Source organism: Jaculus jaculus, chromosome 19, assembly GCF_020740685.1.
Source record: "Jaculus jaculus isolate mJacJac1 chromosome 19, mJacJac1.mat.Y.cur, whole genome shotgun sequence".
In the NCBI taxonomy this organism is placed as follows: Eukaryota; Metazoa; Chordata; class Mammalia; order Rodentia; family Dipodidae; genus Jaculus; species Jaculus jaculus.
This window is the reverse complement of record NC_059120.1, coordinates 26,832,781-26,858,884: the sequence shown is the minus strand read 5'-3', so window position 1 is coordinate 26,858,884 and position 26,104 is coordinate 26,832,781. Positions and strand designations below refer to the sequence as shown.

Here is a 26,104-nt window from a genome sequence, read left to right as displayed (position 1 = left end):
GCTTGTGTGTTTGTGTTTGCATATGTGTTTGTGGATGCAATATTACAGACCTGAAGAGAGGAAATATTTTACATATAGCTTCTAAATCTATACGTGGAAAAGGAATTGTATTTGGGAGTTCATTGCAAGCATGCACTCAGCTAAAGCCCAGATTCTTAGATTTAATGTGCCTATGTTATGTCCTTCAAACTTTTGTATAGTTCTCTAAAAATTTCTTAAATGTAGTGTTTTCCTTCAGGTTTATTTCAGTTGAACTACTACTTATTTTTAAGTTTTAGATGATTGATAGATGATGTCTATTCTATGTGGTCTTATTCCTGGAGAGGACTTATTTTTAATGGCATATTTTACAAATTAAGATATAAAAAGAACTGTCAAAAGGTGGCAGTATGTTTCAGTGATAACCATCAGTTTAGCTAGAGCTTCTACTTAGCAGCCCCTTAGGTAGTGGTAAATTCCACATAAAATCACCATTGATTTTCCTTTCTGAGGAAAATTGAGCAACTATTTCATAGGGTAAAAATGGAAAATTTTTACACATATGGATGTTTTTATTTTTACTACCCCTAGTGCAAGAGATTGTGAGGAAATTTATAGATTCAGCTAATTCACACAAAGGGAAACCTTTTCCTTCACCTACCTATGGCTGTGGGTAGCTACCCAGCAGTGAAAAGAGAAGCTTCCTGCTAAAGCACTCATGTACTTCATGAGAACCAATGTGAGTTTACATGTTTTAGAGTGTGTTTTGGGTTATAGTCATTATACATGCTTTATGATAGTTGTAGATTTCATCTTGGTTGCATGGGATGCAGGAGGTTTTGGACATTAGTCTGAGGAGAAGTGATAGAAAAACTATCAGTTATAATGGAGTTAACTATGTTTAATTTCCAACCTTCCCACTCGTTAGCTTTGCGACCTTGAGTGAGTTACTCTCCCTCTGAGGTATTTTATATTAATAATTAAGAGATAATATAATGCTTACTAAGCAAGACCATTGAAGGATTTAATGAGATGGTGTTTATATGTAGGCTTGCTAAACAGAGATTTCTTTTTTTTCTTTAATTTTTTTTGTTCATTTTTTATTTATTTATTTGAGAGCGACAGACACAGAGAGAAAGGCAGATAGAGGGAGAGAGAGAGAATGGGCGCGCCAGGGCTTCCAGCCTCTGCAAACGACCTCCAGACGCGTGCGCCCCCTTGTGCATCTGGCTAACGTGGGACCTGGGGAACTGAGCCTCGAACCGGGGTCCTTAGGCTTCACAGGCAAGCACTTAACTGCTAAGCCATCTCTCCAGCCCCAGAGATTTCTTAAATTATTCATAAAACCAAAGATTATTCGCTTTTGTTTTCTTTTTTTGCCTTCTTTTTAAAAATATTTTATTAATTAGTTTGTACTCAGTAAATACCGTCAGTTTGCTACCATTATTAGGCTCATCCATGACCTAACCTCTCTCCCTGGTCCCTCCTTGTTGAGGTATATGGGTCATGCATTGTGGACTTAGCCCACAGTTATGGGTAGGAAAAATGTCTCTGCATATCGTGACCCAAAATGTGGCTCTGACATTCTTTCTGCCCCCTCTTTCACAAAATTTCATTGAGACATTTTGGGTTCATTTTTGGTCTGCTTCAGTGATGAGGTGTTGGGGCCTCTGGATCTCTGGCTCTCTGATTTGGTAGGAGTTGATTTTTCTCTGTGTTGATCTCCTTCCCCTTTGTGCTGGTACCTGGTTCACCAGGAATATAGCACCTTGCCTGTTTTGCCAATTTTTCTTCTTTTCAATCGGGGCGTTTTTGAGGTATGGTGGGGTGGTAGGATCTACATCTATCTGAAAAAGAGAAGCAGATTTTCCAATGGAGAGTAACTTAGCACCAGGACAAATGAGATAACCCTTACTTTTTTAATAGAGAATTTAATAGGTGTAGGCCCTCTTGTAGTCCATGACTGATGGTAGCTTGATAATGGAGAGTGGGCTTATGCTTGGATATGGTTCTGACTTGTTTCCCAGCTCCAGCTATGGGTCCCATACCACTGATGGGATCAATTGCCCAATCAAGAGCAGTTTATTCCCCACCATATCTGTGTGCCACTATAGCACTTGTGTGGGCATCACAACAGGTTATTTGCTGCTAAGTAGGTTAGCCCATGAATTGCTTGGAGAGATATTGGTCATTTTCCCCAGTCGCCCATGTAGCACCTTCTGGCACTAGACACACTGATTGTCTGGGGACTAACTCTCTTCCAGCTTCCATCCATGCCATTCCATTTTACCTGTTGACCACAAAAGATATCTTCACAGTAGGGTCTTACCACTAACCTTTGTGGGTCACCAAATACTCTGACAGAAATCTGTCTTTCTTTTAGGAAACCTTGTAGGTCTCTGTGATCAAAAGCTCATTGTGGATGGTAGCCCCATGCTGGTACTGGGAGTTACAGGTCAGTGCCCACTAAGAAAAGGAGGAAAAAGATAACTAATGAACAAGAGTTACAGAGAAGAGAGAGGGAAAGAAGCTGTGGAAGATTAAGGTTAGTCTTCATCATACCCTCTCCAGTGTCTTGTGGTTCAGGTGTTCCCTATAAGGGCCTGGTGAAGGTTCAGCTATTTGGTCTGCCTTTTAGGAAGTAGAATTTTATGGTACCATTGCCGTCTGGGTCTAGATATGTGTTTCCCACCCCTCCGTTGCCGTCTTCTCCCTCACCACCCATTATGTTGTCTAGTCCATGAGATGCTTGCTGGGTATGTAAGGTATCTTGGGTAGATTCAGGTTAGGTGCTGTAGATGAGTGAGACAATGTGGAGATTTTTTTTCTGTGATTGGGTAAGTTCACTGAGAATGATCTGTTCCAGGTTCAAACACTTTTCCTCAAATTTCATTGTATCATTTTTTCTTACTGCTGTATTGGATTCCATTGTGTAGATATACCACATCTTAGTTGTCTTTTCTTCTAGTGATGGACATCTGGGTTGATTCCAGCTCTTAGCTATTACAAATTGTGCTGCTACAAACAAGGTTGAGCAAATCTCTCTGGCCTGTGGTTTGAAGGTTTTAGGGTAGATGCCCAGTAAGGGAATAACTGGGTCTGTTGGTATTTCTATAATCAGCATTTTCAGGAGTCTCCATATTGCTTTCCAAAGTGGTTGTACCATCCTATATTTCCAACAACAGTGGACGAGTGTTCCTACTTCTCTACATCCTTGCCAGCATTTGTTTTCATTTGATTTTTTGATGTTTGCTATCCTTATTTGGGTAAGGTAGAATCTCATAATTGTTTTAATCTGAATGTCCCTGATGATTAGGGATGATGAACATTTTCTTAAGTGTGTGTTTGTCATTTGTATTTCTTCCTCGGTGAACTGCATGTTCAGCTCATTTGGGATGGAAAGTTTTGTAGATGTCCATTAGGTCTACGTGATCTATGGTTTTGTTGAGCTATCTTACTTCCCTGTTGAGTTTCTATCTGGATGATCTGTCTATTACTGATAATGGTATATTGAAGTCCCCAGCTATGATTGTGTTGGCGGTTATTTCTGTTTCATTGTCAAGTAGGTTTTGTTTTATGAACTGTGGTACACATACAGATTAATGATTGTAATATCCTCTTGATGGGTTGTTCCCTTGATAAGTAGAAAGTGGCCTTCTTTGTCTTCTTTGATTATTTTTGGTTTGAAGTCTATTTTATCCAATAATAATATAGCTATACCTTCTTTTTTTTTATTGCCATTTGCTTGGAATATTGTTTGCCACCCTTTCACCCTGAGGAGGTGTCTGTCTTTAGTGGTGAGATAGGTTTCTTGAAGGCAACAGATTGAGGGGTCTAATTTTTTGATCCATCCTGTTAGCTTGTGTCTCTTGATGGGTGAATTAAGGCCATTAATATGTAGGGTAATGACTATGAGATTTGATTTGATCTCTGCCATATTGTGATGGTATATGTGGGTTGGTGTTTTCATGGACTTTGATGTTTTTAGTGTCTACTCTGAGTTTGGTTATTGTGATCTGCTTCTTGTAGGCATTTGAGTTTGATTATTTGATTTTTCTCTGTGTAGAGTTTCTTGAAATTCTCTCTGTAAGTTTTGTTTTGTGTTCATATAATTGTAAAGCTGAGTTTTGTCATGAAAAGTTTTTTTTTTTTTTTCATCATCTATTATGAGGGATACTTTTCTGGGTAGAGTAGTTTAGGTTAGAAGCCATAAGTTCTTAGAATTTTCAGTGTTTCATTTAAGGCCCTTCTAGCTTTCAGGGTTTCCATTGAGAAGTCTGGAGTAATTCTGATGGGGTTACCTTTAAAAGTGGTGTGCTGTTTTTCCTTAGCTGTTTTTATGATTTTCGCTTTGGTGTCAATGCTTAGAGTCTTAATGACAATATGTCTTGGAGAGTTTCTCCTTTGGTCCAGTCTGTTTGGAGTTCTCTTGGCTTCTTGTATCTTGATAGGCCTTTCTTTTAAGAGATTGGGGAAATTTTCTTCAGTTCTTTTATTAAATAAGTTCTCTGTGCCTTTGGTCTGAATTTCTTCTCCTTCTGGTATTCCAGTGATCTTGATATTAGGACATTTAAGTGTATCCCACAATTCCCTCATGTTCTGTTCACAGGAACTTTTGAACTTACTGACATTTTTGAACTCTCGAACTGTTTCTTCTATCTTGTCTTCCAGATGAGGGTTTCTATCCTCCACATGGCTGACTATATTCTTGAGAGCTTTGGACTTGTTCAATTAGGTTTTCATTTTCTACTACTTTTCTTTGTATAATTTCCATCCCTCTGTAAAGCTCCCTTTTCACATTATTTTCTGATTTTCTTGATCCCTTTTGTTTTCTAAGTGTTTTTTCCTATGACTTTACATTCAGGAAAAAACAATTCAGGATATCATATTTATGTGTTGTGTGATTATTATTTTGTGTAAAATTGTAGCTCAACTTTAGAAATACAGTAGGAAAGAAAAAAAGGAAGAAAGCAGGTTTTGTGCATTACTATTATATATCAATGTTGACACAACTTCCATACCTTTCTGGCATTACATGTGCAGAGGGGTTCCTAGGACGCTGCATGATCTCCATCCTTATGTACCTGTTCATTTATCCAGAGAAGAAAAACAGAAAACAAAAAATGGAAGTCTTTGTTCTAAGTATTGTTTCTACTGTTATCTTAGAAGCCTTTGAATGTCTTGGTGATTCTGTTCTCTCATGTGTAACCTTAATTTGAAAATTTATGTATCTTTCTGGCACTTTGATTCTGAGAATATTTCACACTATGAATTTTCAAATAATTAAGCACATAATAGCATTCGAGTATATACCAATATGTGTTCAAAAAAAAAAAAAGAGAAATGAGTGTTGCATTGAATATCTGGTATATTATTAGCATGGTGGGAGGGAGATTCTTAGCTGGTCCTAAGTGAAAGAACAGCATGATTTAATCTTTTTATTTTTTTATTTACCCCATGGAAAGTGAAAAATGTATAAAATTTAAATAGCTGCTATATAAATTTAAGTACTTTTAATGTGTTAAATTATGTGGATAACAATAATTAGTTGAAGTTCAATACCAGGTAATGAATTGAAAATAATGAATACTCTGGGGAAAACTCCAAATAGATTAGAAAATTGTTAATTGTGGTTATTAGCACTTTATTCATGATTAAATGCAAAATAAATATACAGTGTTTTAGGTAGTTTCTCTGAAAGGATTTAATCGTTGTGTATATATCAAAAAGTGTGTCCCTGAACAAACTTTACAAGTGGCTTTCACTTTTTATTTATTTATTTATTTTATTTTGAAATAAGGTCTCACTCTAGGACAGGCTGTCCTTGAACACAACAATCCTCGTACATCAATTTCCCAAGTGCTGGGATTAAAGGAATGTACCACCATGCCCAGAAGAGACAGAGAGAGAGAGAGAGAGAGAGAGAGAGAGAGAGAGAGAGAGAGAGAGAGAGAGAGGGATTGAGAGCAGGGTCTCTAGCCACTGCAAAGGAACTCCAGAAAGAAGCAACACTTTTTGCATCTGGCTTTATATGGACACTTGGGAATCAAACTCTGGTCATTAGGTTTTGAAGGCAAGTTCCTTAACTACTGAACCATCTATCCAGGTCAGCTTTCCCATTTTTGTTGAGTCCTGGATTTATGTGTTACAGTAAGTCTGTCAGAGACAAAAAAGAAAATGCTTGCATACTCAGTCTCCTAGTGGAAAACATAACTTCTTTTACTGAGAAGGCCAGGTATCACAGTGTCTGCTCTATTCTGGAATGTCTGTGCAAAACAGGAGACTCTCCCATGTTTCCATTCCTTCTCTTCCCTCCTTCCTCTTTCCACATACAGACAAAACTGGAAGAAAAAAAAAAAAACTGGAGAGAAACTAAAGGAGTTAATTCATAGAACCTTCTTAGAAGGACAGTCCAAGAATAAGGAAGTACAGATTGCAGGAAGCTGGGATTCCTGTTAGCATGCCTGTGACAGTTGGCTCTGCTCTGACAACATAGCACATGGTACATTGAAGATAATGAACCTTTGAGAGAAGTCTGAAGACATACACAAACCTTGGATTTAACTCAGTTCTAAAGAAACATGAGTTTTGTGAAAGGGAAGGTAATACAAGAGAAAGAATTAAAACAGGACTGCTAAAATTCTAAAAACAAATAAATTCCACATTGAAGAGAGTAATAAATATAATTTGGACGAAAATATTTTTTAAAAGAGTCTGGAGAGATGACTTAATGATTAAGGTACTTGTTGGCAAAGCCAAAGGACCATGGTTCAATTCCCCAGTACCCATATAAATCCAGATGCACAATGGTGCATGTGTCTGGACTTCATTTGCAGTAGCTACAGGTCCTAGAATGCCCATTTTCTTACTCACTCATTCACTCTCAGATAATTAAATAATGAATAAAAATTAAAACCTAATACTAATAAGATTAAATTTCATCAGTTCTTAAAAACTGCAGATGAAAATGAAATTTTTTTTAAATCACATGAAAGAAACTGAGTTATTTTTAAGACAAATGGGTGGTCCAATATGTATTTCATAAATTCACTCCAGTCACTTCCACTTGTGCTATATAGCACTCATATGTTTAGGCATACAGTAAGAAATAAAGCAAACATTGCCTTGACTCTAACATTGTAAGCATTGTTAGCTTTCTCTCCAGTTTTTTTTTTTTTTTCCAGTTTTATCTGTATGTGGAAAGAGGAAGGAGGGAAGAGAAGGAATGGAAACATGGGAGAGTCTCCTGTTTTTCACAGACATTCCAGAATAGAGCAGACTCTGATACCTGGCGTTCTCAATAAAAGAAGTTATGTTTTCCACTAGGAGACTGAGTATGCAAGCATTTTCTTTTTTGTCTCTGACAGACTTACTCCAATCACTTCCACTTGTGCTATATAGCACTCATATGTTTAGGCATACAGTAAGAAATAAAGCAAACATTGCCTTGACTCTAACATTGTAAGCATCTTAGGAACACAGATTATAAATTAGCAAACATAGAGATATATATGTCTGCTGGTTTATAATACATGTATACATCAATGTTTATATTAGATATGTATATGTATAATATATACACATATACATGTATACACTATATATATATAAATTACATATATCTACACATATATGTATATGTGTGTGTGTATATATATATATTACATACAATATGTTATGGTGTAATAACCACTTTGAACGGAAGCAAACAAAAGACTTATCAGATACAGAGTGAGACATGATTAAGTGTTCCTTGGGGGTGGGAGAAATAGTTCAGTGCTTGAAAACATTTGTTTATATAGCCTGACTACATAGGTTTGATTCTCCAGTATTTTAAAGCCAGAAGCACAAAGTGGCACATATATCTGGAGTTTATTTGCAGTGACAGGAGGCCCTGGCATATCCATATACTCTGTATCTCTCTGTCTCTCTCTCTCTCTCTCATCTCTCTTTCAAATAAATAAATATAAATATTTCAAACAACAGATGTATATGCTCCTCAAAGAGAAAGTGAAATACACAAAATGAAAGCAATAACATATCAGAAACATATATATCAGAGACATAATAGAAGTAGATCTTCTTACCTAATTATGTGACTTGAAGTGATCTTCTCTATTTTACTATTAACAAGTCACTACTGAAGTTTTATCTCTATGTAGGCCAAATAAACACTGCTCAGCAATAGCTGGACAAACATTCATTGGTGTTATATATATTTTCTTCCATATATCAGAAGACAATAGAATTTTGTTCATACAATTTTAAAGATAAAACATTTTGGTCTAGACTACTAAGTTGACCATACTCCAGGAAATAACCCTCTACCCATTTTATGCAATAAACCCTAATTAAACTCCATTGAGCACACACACACACATACACACACACATACCAATGAAAGTATGAAAGTAGTAGTACAAATTTTAAAGGATTTCGGTGGAACTTGAGGGGAATAAGAGATGGTAATGGGTGACTATGATCAAAATAATTATATATGTGCATGAGATTGTTGGATATATAAAAGCTGGAAGAAATGTTTTGATCTAATAGTTTTATATAGAATCAAGATGTTTATGTATCTTGGTGAAATAAAGGTATTCTTAGATATTCAGTAGTTCATTTCTTTAACTTACTAGATGGTTAAAAACTAAAACATTTCTAACAGGAAAAAATGAAAACTTGAGAATTACATTAAAATATTTTTACAATTACATGTAAAAAATGAATACTCTTGAAAAAGTAGATTATACTGTTACCTTGGCAATGGAATAATGATTATCTGTATGTAAAACACAGAGTAAAATAATAAAAAAGTAATAATGGAATAGGAAAATGAATGAATGTGCATACTTGCTAAAGTTCCTATATCAAAGTAAAATAATATAATTTTGCTTTTACATCATCATGAGAAAAATATGGTACTTTGTGTCTCTTGGCTAAAGACTATGAGAATAACAGAAAAAATTAAAGGCAGAATAATGGCTGCATAAGAAATAGGGGAGAAAGAAAAGCAATATATACTACTTTATGAAGTTATGATTGTTTGAACTGGAAACAATGCTTTAGAGAAACTGAGTAATAGTGAGAGATATCCTAACCTTATGCAAGTCACCAAAACTTAATATTCAAAAATATGAAGCCATGATAATTCAAACTAAGAATTGATTCTTTGAAAAAAAATGGAAAAAATGAATGTGGTGTTATAAATTGTCTCTCTGGTTAAAGTCACTTGCCAAGCTTCATGCTCCAGATTTGATTCCCCAGAACCAATATAAAGCCAAATAATGAAATAATGAATGATTCTGAAATTCATTTACAGTGGCAAAAAGTCCTGATGTGCCCCTGAGTTTTTCTATTTCTTTCTTTCTCTCATTCTGTCTCTTGACTGGAAAATAAATAAGACATATTTTTAAAAATGCAAGTCAGTTTTTATATATACCAAACCAAATGGATTAAAATTATAAAATCACAATATTTGGAATGAGGAAGGGACCAGTATTTAAATATATTTTTAAAAAAATGTTAGTTAGACCTTATAGACCTCCAGACAGGTAGAATCTTAATACAAAATATTAACAATTAGTGTTGCTTATAATTAATACCCATGTTTTTATATTTATTTATACTATGGGAAAATATGAAAAAAACATGTGACTAATTTTAAAAAATCCTGAAATCAAAATCTGAAAAACATAATACAAAAGAAACACTAACAGCGAGCTTACTGAACTTGATAAAATCCTTAAGTAAAATTAGCTAACAATATTCATTAGTATGCTAAAAAAATAATGGTAGCCAGAGTTCATAGCCAAAATGTTTAGAAACAGTTACAATATAAGTATTGATTAATGTACATTGGTGGTATGTCTATGATGGTATAATATTTTTGTCATATATGGATGAGCTATGGATTTATTTATTATGTTATATATACACACACACATATATATATGATATATGGCATCTATTTAAAGGATATTCTTAGATGATATCTAACTTAAAAAGTGCTTTTTTTTTTTTTTTTTGGTTTTTCGAGGTAGGGTCTCACTGTAGCCCAGGCTGACCTGAAATTCACTATGTAGTCTCAGGGTGGCCTCAAACTCATGGCAGCCCTCCTACCTCTGCCTCCCAAGTGCTGGGATTAAAAGCGTGCACCACCATGCCTGGCTTAAAGGTGTATATTTTATGTCCATGTACTAGGAGTCTTTCTAAGCCTTCTATATGTATTATCTATAGAAACTTCTCTATAGCCCTGTCAGGTATGTGCTCGTAGACTCCCATTTTGCTAAGTTAAGAGTAAGTTACAGAGATAATAAGTGGTGTGATGAAGGTCATAATAATATAAATATATATATATTTTAGTTTTAAAATGTCCACTTTATACTATGACATGTACCAGATTATCATTTACATCTGAGGAAGAGATGACCCATGTTTCTATTTATGATAACACTAAGAAATATAATCCAATTTTACACATTTCCAGGCATCCTCAGATAAGTGTACCACAATGCAGAAATATGGTTATCACTACTACATTATACATAAAAGGGAAGTATCAATAAACTTCAAAAAGTAGCAAATTCATCTGTTCCTTCAAATATGGGTATGCAATTGTAACAAAGCCATAGTAAGTGGTTTTATAAAATGTACTTTTATTTATGTTACTTTGCTGTTACACTGGGCAGAACATTTTCACAGGGCTTTTTTGGGACTACACTCAATGATCAGAACACATATCGTGGTCCAGCTCTCTAAAGAACAGTCACTACACAAAGTGGACACCCTCACACATGTGCACAAATCTGCGTGGAAAAGTACTACGTTTTACACATGGACTTGCGGACTTTCCTCCCCTTTCTCGTGTCTTGAGAAATGATGTGTACTATACTTTGCCAAAAGCCACGCTCGCCCTCTGGCAGCACCATGCTGCTGCTGTTACGTGGTGAAGGGAAGGCCAGAAGTGCAAAGGCGGAGGAGGTGGGAGAGAATTTTTACTGGGAAGGGAAGTTGTCAACTCAAACAGCAGCAAATGAAGAATGGATAAGGGAACTTCCTGTTGTCACAGACAAACATGACCTCCACAATATGTGACATAGGAGAGGAGGCATTTGGATTTGTGACCCCAAGCCCAGCTACATTAAGTGCTTTCCCATTCAACCTAATATTTCTGGATTCCTACTAAAAAGGAATATGCAGTAAGAGCATCAAAAGCTGCTTTCTGAAAGGAGATCCCCAAACAAGAGTCAGGGATGGAATGTAGAAATTAAGAAGTTATGTGGAACACTCTAAATTGTAATTGACTACATTTTCATATCTTCACAGTAATACAAAACACAGTCACTTGGTAGAACTGGTTCAGATTACTTAAATACCAAATACATTTTTAGTGCTCTGCATAGGTGTCTGGAAGTTACTCATGTTTATCTGAAATGAAGCTATTAATACTTTTCTACAGCAGTAACTGCACACCAGGAAGGCCAAGACAAACACAAGTCAAGGAATGGAGTTTTCCCAAAGCTTCAGTGTGAAAAGACTATAAACAGTTGGTTCCATACACATGAATGGGTTTCTCTGCTATAGGAGATCTGAGTGGAATAAGGAATGAAGATGTAAAAAGGTTTTCTTGACGGGAAGGAGGAGGACACCCTGTATGCCGTCAGTTTTCGGCACCCTCTGCTGCCTCACGTTCTTCTCCTGCCCTGTCTGAAGTCCACAATGTTGAGTTGTCCCTAAGCAGCGGCATGATGAGGGCGCTGTTCTTGTAGGAGTCTTCATTCAGTGTGTCAGGTTCAGCAATGGCCTCATCAGAAGCCGTCTCAGCCAGTGTGCAGGCAAGCTCCGGGTTATTAAGGAGCTCACAGTAAAATACGGAAAAGTTAAGAGCCAGGCCCAGGCGAATTGGATGCATGGGCTGCATCTCTTTCTTGCTTATATCAAATGCCTCTGGGTAAGCTCCTTGAGAATCGTTTGTTTGCCATCATCACCACATGCAACTTCAGCAAGGTATCGGATATAATCTCCCTTCATTTTCAGATAGAAGACCTTACTCTCTGGATTAGTTGCATTGGCTATGAAATACTTATCCAACAATTCCAGGACCGTGGTGCAAATCGACCTCAGCTCCAACTCTACTTTCTCCCGATAGTCCTTAATCAGCTGCAACTTCTTGTCGGAGGTGTCGGTTTTCTGCTCATTGGTGGAGATGACCCTCCAGGCAGACCTGCGACCCCCGACCACGTTCTTGTAGGCCACCGAGAGCAGATTGCACTCCTCGTTGGTCAGCTCGGCGCCCTGCTCCGTCACGGCCTTCATGCAGGTGGCCATGTCGTCGTAACGCTCGGCTTGCTCGGCCAGCTTGGCCTTCTGGATCTGCTCGGTCTTATCCATGGTGCCGAGGGGCGAGGACGAGGCGAGAGGACGAGCGCCGACCCGGATCGGGAGGAGTCCTTCCACTCTCCGCGGCTACGCGACTCCCACGACTTTGATCAGATCTTTTCTTTTATTGTTTTTTCTTTTTCCATAATAATATTTTTACCAAGATTTTGGAACATAAAGTTAGAGGAAATGATTTATATTAGAATATTTTAACTGTTAGAGTCAGGTTTTCATTGCAGGCAGAAAATCACCTGACCAAGAGCAGCTTATGGGAAAAATGGTTTTATTTTGGCTTATAGGCTTGAAGGGAAGCTCCATGATGACATGGGAAATGATGGCATGAGCAGGGGTGGCCGTTACCTCCTGACTGACACCAGGTAGACAACAGCAACAGTAGTGTATGCCAAATACTGGCAAGGGGAAACTGACTATAATGCCCCTAAGCCTGCCCCCAACAATACACTGCCTCCAAGAGGTGTTAATTTCCAAATCTCTATAAGCTGGGAACCTAGCATTCAGAACACTTAAGTTTAAGGGGGCGGGGGGACACATGAATCAAACCACCACATTCTGCCCCTGGCCCCCATAAACTGATAACCTCCCATGATGTAAAATGCTATGCATTCAGTCAAACTTTAAGAATCCCCATGGTTTTTATCACTCGTAATGATGGTCAAACATCCTTATAGTTCAAGGACTTTTAACTGAACCATAATACCAAAACAAATCAAAACAAAATCTCAAAAAAACCATAATGACACAGAATAAACACACACTGCAAAAGATGGCATTAGGCATAGCAAAGAAATATTCAACCAATAAAATTTAAACAGGGTAAACATCAAACTCTAGCTCCAAGTCCAACAACTCTGGTCAGTGACAAGTCTCTAAGCATTTGGCAGACTGAGGTGGGAGGATCACTGTGAGTCCAAGGCCAACCTCAGATATATAGTGAATTCCAGGTCAGCCTGGACTGGAACAAGACCCTACCTCAAAACCAAAAACAAATCAAAACACAAAAGTTGCCCCTCCTGCAGGGACCTTTGGACTTATCACACCATCTTTAGAGGAATCCTTCCTAAAAGATTGGAAGAGCTGTATGGAGAGTGATGAGGAATTGTACCCAAAGACTAAAGCGGCAATGGAAGCAGGTGCAGAATGTCAGGTCTTTATCCTGCTTTTGGTTATGGGGATGTGGAAGGCCAAGGAGAATGTCAGTGTTTCTTTTTTGTTTGTTTGTTTACTTTTCTTTTCAGCCCAGCCTGCCTTTAAATTACCCATTTACTCCAATTGAGAGTCTGAAAGTAGAAAGATGGTATTTTTTTGTGGGGGTATATTATATTCTGGTTTATTTCCTTATGCACTTTGACCTTTATAATTTATGAAGAAAGATAATATTTACATATATTAAAGTATTACCACATATAGACAAAATAAGTGTATATATACATTTTAAAATACACACATGCATATTTTAATGAAAGAATAATTTATTTATTTATTTGTGAGAAAGGCAAAGAGAATGAACGAGAATTAGAGAGAGAGAGAGAAGGAATGAGAGTAAATGGGTACGCCAGGGCTTCTAACTACTGCAAACAAACTCCACACAAATGTGCTGCCTTGTTCATCAGGATTTATTTGGGTACTGTGAAATCAAACATGGATCCTTAGGCTTCACAGACAAGTGCCTTAACCACTAAGCAATCTCTCCAGCGCCATAATAGAATATTTAAAATCAATATATGACTGTACGATATTTTCCACAAAATATCTTGAGGACTGCTTTTGAGATCTTATTCCATACTTTGATACTGTTAAAAACAAAGCAATGTCTCTATTCTGTAAAATGGGATGATTTAACACTAGTGGTATCAATTCCCTGAAAAATGAACTTAGTGATAAATGCTTTCTACCATGATATGTTAAATGATCTTTTATAATTCAAATATATGACAGATTATACTATACTTGAAGATGTTAAATTTGTCTTTTCAAAGTAAAGAAACCTATTACAACTTTGTTGAAAATTGCTTTTCTATTGCCTCAGAAAAATTTGTATAATTGTATCTAGCTCTCTTATTCTTTGGGAATGAAAATTGTAATACCAGAGAGTACTTCATTCCTTCTAAAAGTGTTTTTTTTTTTTTTCCTTCCTGAATAGTGCTGCTGAAAGGAAATCAAAGTATGACCAGCAATTTCTAAGTTGTTTGTGAGAATCGAGGACACACTGTCAATAGGAAGTTGAATAGCTATGGAAAGCCTTTAATAAGTTATGCCTCAGTAAATTCTTTTGTTCTTATATTATCATATGAAAATTTGATAGTGTTTACTTTTAAAATGTTATATATGTATATATACTATCCAAGTTTCATATGATATATATATATATATATATATATATATATATATATTTATATATGATGTATACATGTATACATTTTACTTTGGAGGAGTTATGCTATGATATTGTTGTTCACATTATAACTATCATTTTATTTCCCATTACTTTTACTGCCACAATATTCTGGGTATTTATTGCATCTTAAAATTGTACTTTATGTAGTAATGTGGCTGTATTAAAAAGATCTTATTTAACCCTCATTTAGGAAGCAGACTGATGTGAGTTTTTTTCCTATTATCAAAAAGATGCATTTAAAAATAAATATGTGTGCTCTTGAAATGTAGTTTTAAAGATACAGGAAAAAGTGTGGAACATTTATCCATTTTGTAGGAGAAAGCTAGCTATTGTAATTGAATTACTCCACTTTGCACATGACAATAAATGTTCAGCTCTCTAAATTACAAAGAGAATAACTACTTTTGGAATGTGAAAGAATACTTAAAATTTTTACATTGTCATTCCAATTCTTAATGTTTCTTGTTCAATGACAATAACAAGGATGAGTGAATTTCTTTTCCTGTCAATCAGTCATTTGTGTGCAGTTCTTGACTGCATTGTTGTTGCAGTCAGGTTCACATTGCTGATAGAAATAGCCCAAACAAGAGCAGGTTGTGGAGATAAGAGGTTTGTTTGGGCTGATAGACTCTAGGGGAAGCTCCATGATGGCAGGGGAAAATGATGGCATGAGCAGAGGGTAGACATCATCCCCTGGTCAACATAAGGTGGACAATTGCAATAAGAGATTGTGCCAAACACTAGCAAGGGGAAACTGCATATAATACCCATAAGCCTGCCCCCAACAATATACCGCCTCCAGGAGGTGTTAACCCAGCATTCAGAACACCTAAGTTTATGGGGAGCACTTGAAACAAATCACCACCATTGTAATATTGTAAAATGCTTGTTCCAAAAGAGAATTTAGGATCTACTAATGTTGAAATAAACTGATCAGGGTGCCTTAATGTAGAGGCCATGTTTGCTGAGTGAAATTGGAGACTGAAGAGTCACTGGTGCTCTAGTAAACAGCAGTTCAAGAAAATTCATTGATTCATGATAGACGAGGATTCCCAACATGTTCCTCTGGCCTTCACAAGGAGCACACACAATGCATGTGCAACTGCACATTTGCATAGACCACACATGTACACATACAAAACACCACACTTACTATACACACACATGCAACAAAATGATAGAGATCTATTGACATTAATTCAATACATTTGTTAGTATTTACTTGTTATTTAACTTATAATTGGTATTTTTAGAGGATCATTGCTTTTATCTGTTGGGTTCTGCTTTGTAACATGTGATTTTAGAACTCATTGTCTTAAATGAAATAGTTATGCATTTATTATTCCTCATGGGTCTACTTTTGAATTCCAGGAGAACTGAGTTGTATAGGTAATTCTACTAATATTGGCATAAACTTCATTCTTTACATATTTGGGACTGGCTACCCGTATGGTGGCCTACCTTGTGCTTCAACAACTGTCCTCTTTTCCTGGTGGTCTTCCAGTCATCATTAGGGACTTTGTAGTTGTTATCATAGAAAAACAAAAAACAAAAAAACAGGGTTCTGTGGTGGTTTGAAAAAACAAAAAGGCATAACATAACTTTCACCTCAGAGGAACAAATTACCAAATATATGACCAGGGTATAGGTACTCAGATTCAAACCCCCCCCCCCCAAATTCCATCTTCCAAAGAAGCGACAGTTTATTAAAATTTTATAGTAACTAACAAAAAAACTGTCATATATCAAGGCAGTTTTCAAATACATTGGTGGAAAACTATGTGTAAATTATATAATCAGGTTATGTCAAATTGGGGAAATCACTGCTACAGGCCTCAGATTCCATCTGATACAGTCTTATAGGTATTGGGTTGATGGAAGCTGAGAGTCTGTTCATATATTCCACAAGGATTTACCTAATAGTTGCCAGGAATGCATACAGAGGAGGGCAATAAATGCTTATTTTAGAGGCTAAGACGACCTAAGTTAATTTGGCTTTGGACCAGAAACATTCCAGCACTCTGAAATACAGAATTTTCTGCCTTATAGGATGTTCAAAGTAGTGTGGCTTTTTGGAGAACTTCAGTTAACAATTCTCCAAAGGGAGCAGGAGCAGGTGAGAATGTTTGAGGCCTAGGTTCAGGGCTAGTAGGCCCTCATAACTGCTACATTCTCTTGGATAAATCTCTTCACACTATCTCTTATTTGAAAATAGAAAAATAGAATCTATCTTGAAAGAGAGTAACAGAAAATTCACATTGCAAAGCTATGGATCAGGGAGATAAAGAAATGGATGTACTTTATCATTGACCAAGGAAAGATCACATCTGTGTCTAGTTGTAATTTTCTATCCTAAAAGTAAAATATGCTTGTTCACCACCCATGTCCTGGAATGTAATATAGTTCTGACATCATGTCAACTCTAAGGCCTAGCAAACTATAGTAAGTACTGCTAAAGCTTGTCCAAAATGAGGAAGAAGGGGCATAGTTAGCTGTCACTGGACTACAGTAAGTCTGAAATCACACTGGAGAAAGTATTGCCAAGCCCAGTAATGATAAACGTAATGCTCATTTCTGGATTAAGTAATCTTTTGGCTCTCGGGGACAAACTTCTCAGTGCACTGTTTTTCAGAGCGCCCTCACACTTCTCTCTCTGAGGGGAAGACTTTCCTACTCAGTTGTTTTCCTTGGCCACTTCTGAAGCAGTTGTTCTTTTGCACCTGGACTTGTTCTTATTTTGGAGAGCTGGTGGCCCAAAAGACACTTAGAACTTGCAAAATAAACTCTCCATTGGATTCTCTGTCTATGAAATGTACTCTGAAAGTTTGTGGACTCTAAGTCAGTTTTTACTATAATTTAACATTTGCTGGGAAAGACATACCACATTGTTTTGTGAAATGATTTTCTCCATGCACTTAGCAACTTCCCTTTAAGATTTTGTCTTAGTGTCAGGGTTGCAGGACATAGTGGTCTTATAGATTGTAAGCATCCCAGCCTATAAAAGAGCATCAAAACACAAACTTCTGAAAAATTGTCTGCTTATATACAACTGCTAAATACCTAAAAAAGAAATGTATACTTTCAAAGCTTTTTCTTCCCTTAAACACTACAAAAACCTCCCACCACATATATATATGGAGAGAGAGAACATGACAAGAAGAGTACTCTTAAAGTTTTTGAGAAGGAGACTATAATTAAGACATAAATATTTAAAGGAGAGTATTTTGTCTATAATAAGTAGCTTACAAGAAGCACCAAACATATGAGAACATTAGTTTATATAGGAATTAATCAAAGCATATACTTAAGCCATAAATTTTAATTTATTAATTCATTTATCAAGCATTAGTTGAATGTGTGAACTTTGAACACTCTTCAAAGAGACATATAGTATAAATTAAAATTAAAGTACTTTTAAAGAATTTTCAGTGTATAATAAAGAATTATGTGCCGGACATGGTGGCGCACACCTTTAATCCCAGCACTTGGGAGGCAGAAGTAGGAGAATCACCGTGAGTTCAAGGCCACCCTGAGGCTCCAGTGAATTCCAGATCAGCCTGGGCTAGAGTGAGACCCTACCTAGAACCCTACCAAAAAAAAAAAAAAAAGAAGATTTATGTAATAAACCGCTAAAATTAATATGGTACACAAATAAGGGAAGTTATTCATAAATAAGCATTGCAGATCAAATGTATAAATATTCTTTGGACAAAATATTATCAGAGATTTAAAACTATGAAGTACAACTTAATTATGAATAGAATTTTATTTCTTTTGAGATGAAATATGAAACATTAAATAATTGTATGAAGTGAAGCATTAAGGTCCAAATTTACTCTCTGCTTTGGAAATGAATGGAATCTGCTAAGTATTCAGAGCTATTAACTGGAACATGTAATACATATGTAATGTCACTTTGTGAAACAGTTTATTGGAACCACAATCAGAATAATTTAAGTTTTTCTGGACTACCCCAGAACTTCTGGATAGGGAGTAGGAAAACTGAACACTCTGTTTTGGGAATGCTGAGTCATTTTACTTGCATTATATTTCAGCTTGCTAATGCTATACTTTTATCTGCTTAAGCACAGAGTAAATGTATTTTGTGTCTCTGATTCTTTTTCTTTGCCATTCCTTAATGCCATACTGTTTGTTCTTTTCATTTTATCTTTCCCTGCTTGCCTTTCTATTTTACCTGGTCACTTCCTAGTTCATATTCAGCCTTTTATGAATTCCTTTTTCTTCTGTTTCTTTTGCTACTGTAACCTTCTTGCTCAATCCTTGTCAAGGCTATCTTCCGATGTCTTCTCTTATTTTCCTCCTTTCTCTCTCATACTTTCCTTTCTACCTAAAGTATATTCCATCAGGTGTTCATTTATTAGTTTTGAAGACAGTAATGAAATTCCACTTTACGTTTACTCTGAATTAATAAAATATGTGGTAGCTATTAGTACAAACAATTATGAACTGACTGGAAAAAAAGAGAAAATCCTTGCAGATGTTTTAACACACAATAAATGCATGATAATTAGGCAGTTGTGAAATTCTGCATTCAGAGAGAAGTAAGATTAACAATAGATGTTTGCATGAAGTCTAATACTCAATATTCTTTTTGAATTTTTAATCTTCAACTCACATTATCCAGCACAAATCAAAAGTAACCAGATTGATAAATTGTAATAATTAAAAAAATTGCCTTTCTCTATGATGAATTCTATTGCTTTGTAAGAATTCAATTAATAGGAGATATTATTCAAATATTACTTGAGAAAATAAATTACAGAGCAAAGATATAGTATTGTATATGATTGTATATTATTGTCAGGGTTTTTCTGTTCCCTTCATAAATTGAGAAGTTCAGAGAAAGGATTGGTCATTTGCTTCAATTAATTACAGACTTTATAGTATAACTATATCAATATTGGTCATATTATGGGAACAGTCATTTTAATGAAGTTAATGAAAGTAGATTATATGTGTTATTTTTCAGGAAGAAGAAAACTTAGGGGGTGATAGAAATAGAACAAACAGGAATAAAAGTTAAAGATAAATTTAAAAGCTTATATTGTGCAATATATAAAAGTATTACTTGCATGGAGCAGCAGTAAGTGGAAGATAAATTAAACTTTCACTACATTAATTTGTTTATTTAATATCCCTATACTCTTATATTAGCTGGTGACTGCTATAGAGTGATATAGAAATGAATAAAACAGGGAAGATGCAGGAGGACAAAAGGAATGAGATATTAAAAAAAGCACAGAAGAAGGGTTACTGAGCTGGAGAGATGGCTTAGTGGTTAAGGCACTTACTTGCAAAGCAAAAGGATCCCAGTTCAACTCTCCAGGACCTACGTAAGCCAGACACACAAGGGGTACATGCATCTGGTGTTTGTTTGCAGTGGCTGGAGGTCCTGGCCTGGCATGACCATTCTCTTTCTCTTTCTCTTTCTCTTTCTCTTTCTCTTTCTCTTTCTCTTTCTCTTTCTCTTTCTCTTTCTCTTTCTCTTTCTCAGCTTCTCTCTCTCTCTCTCTCAAATAAATAAATTAAATTAAAATATTTTTTAAAGTAAATAAAGAAGGTCTACTTGGAAAGAGGAAAGACCTCCCAGGAATAGGTGTTGAGGGAAGGGAACAAAAGAGGATACCGAAACAGTTATACGACCAAATTACAATAGGTTCATGTAATAAACTCAAAAATGTACAAAAACGACCTTGGACATAGCCTTAAAAAGATTTTACAGTGGCACTTAGACATGCAAATAAATTAATCATATATAGAATCTGAGATGTAAGGTACAGTATTAGACTATAGTCTTTACTTTTTAAGGAATACTAAAATAATTTTTCTTCTGGTATTAATAAATTTGAGTACTTACTAAAGATTGACTACTTTATAAACAGTGTGCTAAGTTTTCTGTATGTTATAGACACCATAAAACTCTTAAAAATATTCCATTTTATCTTAATGATAGGGAATTTTGATAAACACGTTATCTTTATAGCAATTTTTACTTTACTGGATCCACTTATCTGTTGAGATAATATTATTTGTACCATCTAATTTCAGAAAACTGACAATGTGAGAATTTTCAGGAAAAAGGTGAAGACTGCTATATTATAAAATGTTGGCAGTCTTAAGATGAGTCATAAAGAATGATGACTTGCAATCAATGGAATAGGAAAGGACAATGAACAATACTATCAATGATGTATTAGAAGAAAATAAAATGACTTTGTTTTTCAGACAAGTTAGAGTAGTGTGTAACCTAATATCTATATTATAAATAGACCGAAAGTCTAGAGTACTGAGGTCCTGTGCTGGGAGGACGGGAAAGAAAGAACGAAGATGGGGTAAATGTGGAGCTAGAAAGGGAAGGCAATATTCAGAGAATAGCTGACACAGGTTTAAATAGAAAAGAAGCATTCATGCAGCCATTAAGGAACATTTGATTCCTCATTCCTCTACTGCCTGTCTGTGACCCAATCACTCCTTGTCAGGAATATGATAATGGTCTTTTCTTATACTACATTAGAAGAGACTTGCTAAAGCTGCCTTGAGTCAGAATCTTTAAAAGCACTGCACCATCTATGCAATGATATTAAACTCGATATGCTATCTCTGTAAATTTGCCATTCACTTTATCAACATTGTGTAGCATGAATCATTACCTGAGGTTGAATGATTTGCTCAGGATTAAATAATTTACTGATATAACTGATATCAGAGAGGAGGCAGAAAGCAGTATTTTCTCGTGCTATTTTGGTTTTTGCTCTCTAATTTGGCTTTCCCTCAGAGTATATACATGAATATAGTTGATTGCCTCCTGACTGAATCAGTTTGTGAGGGGAGATGTCTGTAAATAGAATAATCAGAGAGGAATCTTAGTAAATAATAGGAATGCTTATTTAGGAGATTATGTGTGTTTATGTGTATGTGTGTGTATATATACATATATATACACACATATATATGCATATATATACATATATATATGTATATATGTATATGTATGTGTATGTATGTATGTATGTGTGTGTGTATGTATATATATATAATCTGTATGTGTAAGATGCCTGGTTTTCAAGTTAGTTGCATTATAAACATTTGCTGTATTTAACACTGAATTGTTGCTCTCTAAATTACATTTAAATGTGTGAAGAGGAAATGATGTGATAAGGAATAACTATTCCCATTTGTACTAATAGGTAGCAAATCACCTTCTAATTTTTTAAAAAAAATTTCTCAAGGTAGGAGTAGAACAAACTCTCACAAAGTCATTATACAGTAACTTTAGCTGTTATTATTGTTTGATTATTCCTTTACCCATCCTTTCTTGAGTACCCAGTATGCCTAGCTGCTGAAAATCTTGGGCTCACTGACTTTCTCCCCAGCCTTTGGCAGCCACTGTGTCATTCATTCCTTTGCATTAATAAAATTGGCAATATTTCTAAGCCACCATCATGCTGAGACTTCAACTATTTCGTGAGGTTTGCATATCTCTTTTGACACCTTGCCTTGGGTAAGCCCTGTTTACTCTTGAGATGCCCAGAAACGACCCTCAACCCTTGACTGTCCTGCTCTATGTTATAATACTAATATACTCTGCAAAGAAATGTTTTTTCCTTCCTTTGGCCCTAAGCTCCTTAAAGTATCTATATCTATGTCCCATGCAGTCATTTTTGCTGTAGCTCTATACCTAAGATACATTGAAATAATTTTTACTGAATGAATAAATGAATGAATTATTGGCTTCCTAGGACCTATCAGGCTAATTGGGAATACAAGTAGTTATTATATCTAGGAACTGAAAACTAGATAATGAAAATGTGGTATATATGCACCGTGAAATGTAAACAAAAATGAGAGTATTAAATTTGCAAGAAATGATTAAACTAGTAAAGATTATACTGAGGTAATGCCCCCAAAATACCATGTTTTCTCTCATATATGGATCTTAAATTTTAATGTTTCTTTGCTTGTAAATAGTGGGTATGCAAGAGTATGCAGTGAGAGCATGCATAGGTTATGAAGACAAAGGAGACCACAAGTGGGGATCAAGAAGTTTTGATGGAGGAGGGGTAAAAACTCTGAGTACATGAACATAAAAGGAAAGCTATCCTGGGAAGAACATGCAGCAGAGTAAGGAGGGTAGGAGACATAACAGGGAGGAAGGAAATGAAATAAAATGTTGAAAAACACCACAATGACAAATAAGTCTTGTGCTAATAATTTTGTTAATGAAAAATAAGACAGATGGAGTGCTTGAGGAAGGGATCTCAAGAGATGGCACCCAATCTTGCATCTTCAAAGAAGCCCACTGACTTGCCAGACAAGGGTTGAGGGAAAGAATCACTCACATGTTTTGTATGGAGGGAAAAGCAAGAGCCAAGGCAAGAAACATGAATAATTATAGCATGTTTAAGTAAAAATACTGGTTTTCATTTAGCGTGCCAAAATCAATACTGTACTATCATCTTACATATAGAAATTTAACAACATCTCCAGTTACAAGGATTTATGCACCCACTATGCTGAGAGAAGAGATTAATATCTTCCTAGCTTACAAAGCAATGCCCTCTCAGGGGATAGTTCTGAAAAGTTCACTCAGAAAAAAAAAAAAATGTCAAGAAGGGAGAAGGTGAGCAAATTCACAGTTTGAATGAAAAGTTCATACAGGAATAAAATTTGTCTTTAAATTATTTTAAAATAAGTCTGTCTTTTCTGTTTCACTTAAATGTAGACTTTAGATATTGTCTTGACAAGTGAAGTCTGTTAGAAAAATATCCATTTTAAATGTGAGGAATAAGCAAAGGACATAAAAGATATCTCCAACAAAGAGCTTCCCTTCACAGAGAGTATTCATTTCCTACCCTGCCTACTCCATTCCCATGACTTCAGCACACCATTGCTCACATGTGAGTTTGCTGATACCATCCACATGCATCAAAGATTGCTGAGACAGTCTCATCAGAGTGACCAATGATGACCTAAACACGGTCACTTGGAAAAACGGTGTCAAACCATTGCTTCATAGAACTAACTCACCATGTGGTGTAGGTGTCTACAGAGATCCTTTTATTTAGATTTTTGTGGTATGGTAGCTATTTTCATCTAATCTATATGATTGCACAAGGCTCATAGATATTTCATTTCTTATGATCTCTGATAGCTGCACACATTTTAAAATTTCATTTTGTGTATATATTGTGTGTTCATGTGTATGGGTATATATGTGAATGTGTGTGCATATGTGTGCATGTGTGTTTGGAGGCCAGAGGCCGTCCTTGTATGTGAGTCTTCAAGCACTGACCACCTTTATTTTATTTTTTTGAGACAGGTTCTCTTACTAGCCTGTAACTTGCTTTTACACAACACTGGCCTGGTAGTTAGCCCCCAAGTATCTTCTTCACTCAGATTTCCTGCTGCTGAGATTTTAAGTGGGCATACCAAGCTTGGTTTATTTTATGTGGGTCCTGTGGATTATACTCAGGTTTTCACCTTCTGAATAAAATACTTTATGAACCTCCACTTCTTCATGTTTCCTCAAAATGATAATACTTTATGTCTGCATTCTTAAAGTATCTTGAATTGGCTTTGAAAATTAAAAGTTGTATCATCATTTCTTCTAGTAAACATTTATTGAGCCATTACTGTGGCTATTTCATTGCTGGAATTGTCATAAGTATCTCATTTTTTTTTCTGTAACTTATGTACTAGTCACTATTTTATAGTTTTCACCATAACACCATGCTTCCTAATAGCAAATTAAATTCAGAGCACATTTCTGCACTTTATTTGCCATTGTCTATAGTTAATAATACAAACAATATACAGTAGCAGTTTATATAGTGAGTAATTACCTATTGTTCCACATATTCCATATGCATTATTTCTTTAATTTCCAATAATGTTATGATGTCTAGACTATTGTCAATAATGACATGAAAAAACTACAGTACGAAGGATTTAAGTAACTCTTCCCAGCTCACAAAACCATAGTGCTACAACAAGATTTCAAACAAAAACCCAAGAGCATAGGCTGCTTTCTATGTTTTTGTGGTGGATATCTAATGGTTGTCGAATAGATAAGAGGGATCAGTTGATAGAATGGATGCCTGGCCACACATGGGGATGGTTTAAAAGTGTTTGGATAAGAACTCACTAAAAGAAGTTCACTATGAATGTGATGCCAACATGTCCATCCAGCAAACATTCAAATGCATGCTTGAAGTCATACCACCCTGAATGTACCTAACCTCATTATATGCAATGTGTAAAATGACAGATATATTACTACAGACAGGTGGTAAGATATTAGAGGTCTAGAAGCCAGTCAAGATCACTCAGGGTGATGAGGCCTTGACTATGTATGACTCACAGTTTAGAGAGGAAATCCTAGAAAGTGTTTGTGTTGGAATTTTGAACTCAGGATCACGTAGCCCACTGGGCTAGATCACTAAAAGACAACTAGAGTAGAGCCACATTGTTATGGCCATGCCTTTCTTATACCAAGGAACTCCTGCCTAGGGCAGGCAATGAGAAAGAAATTGAGGAGTAGCAGAGGGATTGACACTACAAAGAACATTGTCCTGTGAGCTCTGAACTACTTTCTATAGAAGTGCAACAAATGCCTCCAATTCCTCACATTCTGTGTCTTCCTGATGACACATTGTGTTACATACACGGTGATGCTCGAAACTACACACATATGCACCATGAAGAAACTAACCATTTCTTGCTCATTCAGTCAAGATATTGAATAGTCTTTGTATATTTAGCTTATTACTTCTCATTAATGATAGATGTGTTGAGAGATGAGCATAATTGAACTTTTTTTATTCCTTTTTTTAATTATTAAGTTGAACCTTTGTATGGATACATGTGTTGGAACCATCATGCTCCTCCTCCCACCCTCCACAGAGTCCCCGCCCTTAGTGAGAGTGCTGGTGCTCATGATGGATTTGTGAGTCATCAGTGTGAGAGTGCAGTTAGTGACTGGGGGCAGGGGCATACTTCTGGATATTCCCTCTCGTCCTGTGATTCATACATTCTTTCCAAACCCTCTTTCATGAAATTCCCTGTGTTATATAAATCGCAGTATTTCCTGCTTTTGGCAGGTTCTTTAGAACATACTTAAGTGCTCTGTAGATAACTGGTGATTGAAGGAGGGAAGGAAAGAATAAAGAAACAATGGAAATGTTGAGCTGAGATTCCATGGATCACAAGCACATTTAAGTGCTATTACCTTCACTCAAATTCTTCATATACTTTTCTTAAATGTAATGGAGCATGTGAAAGATGACAGCATTTTCAGTATTCAAATAT

The 26,104-nt window shown here is 35.9% G+C and overlaps 1 protein-coding gene and 1 pseudogene across 2 annotated transcripts in view; one reads left to right on the top strand and one right to left on the bottom strand.

The window, feature by feature from the left end:
* Dpyd (dihydropyrimidine dehydrogenase) overlaps positions 1 to 26,104 on the top strand; it is a 1,202,971-nt gene that overhangs the window by 330,608 nt on the left and 846,259 nt on the right. The gene's annotated exons all lie outside the window — the stretch shown is intronic.
* Positions 11,642 to 12,496, bottom strand: LOC101608439 (annotated as a pseudogene).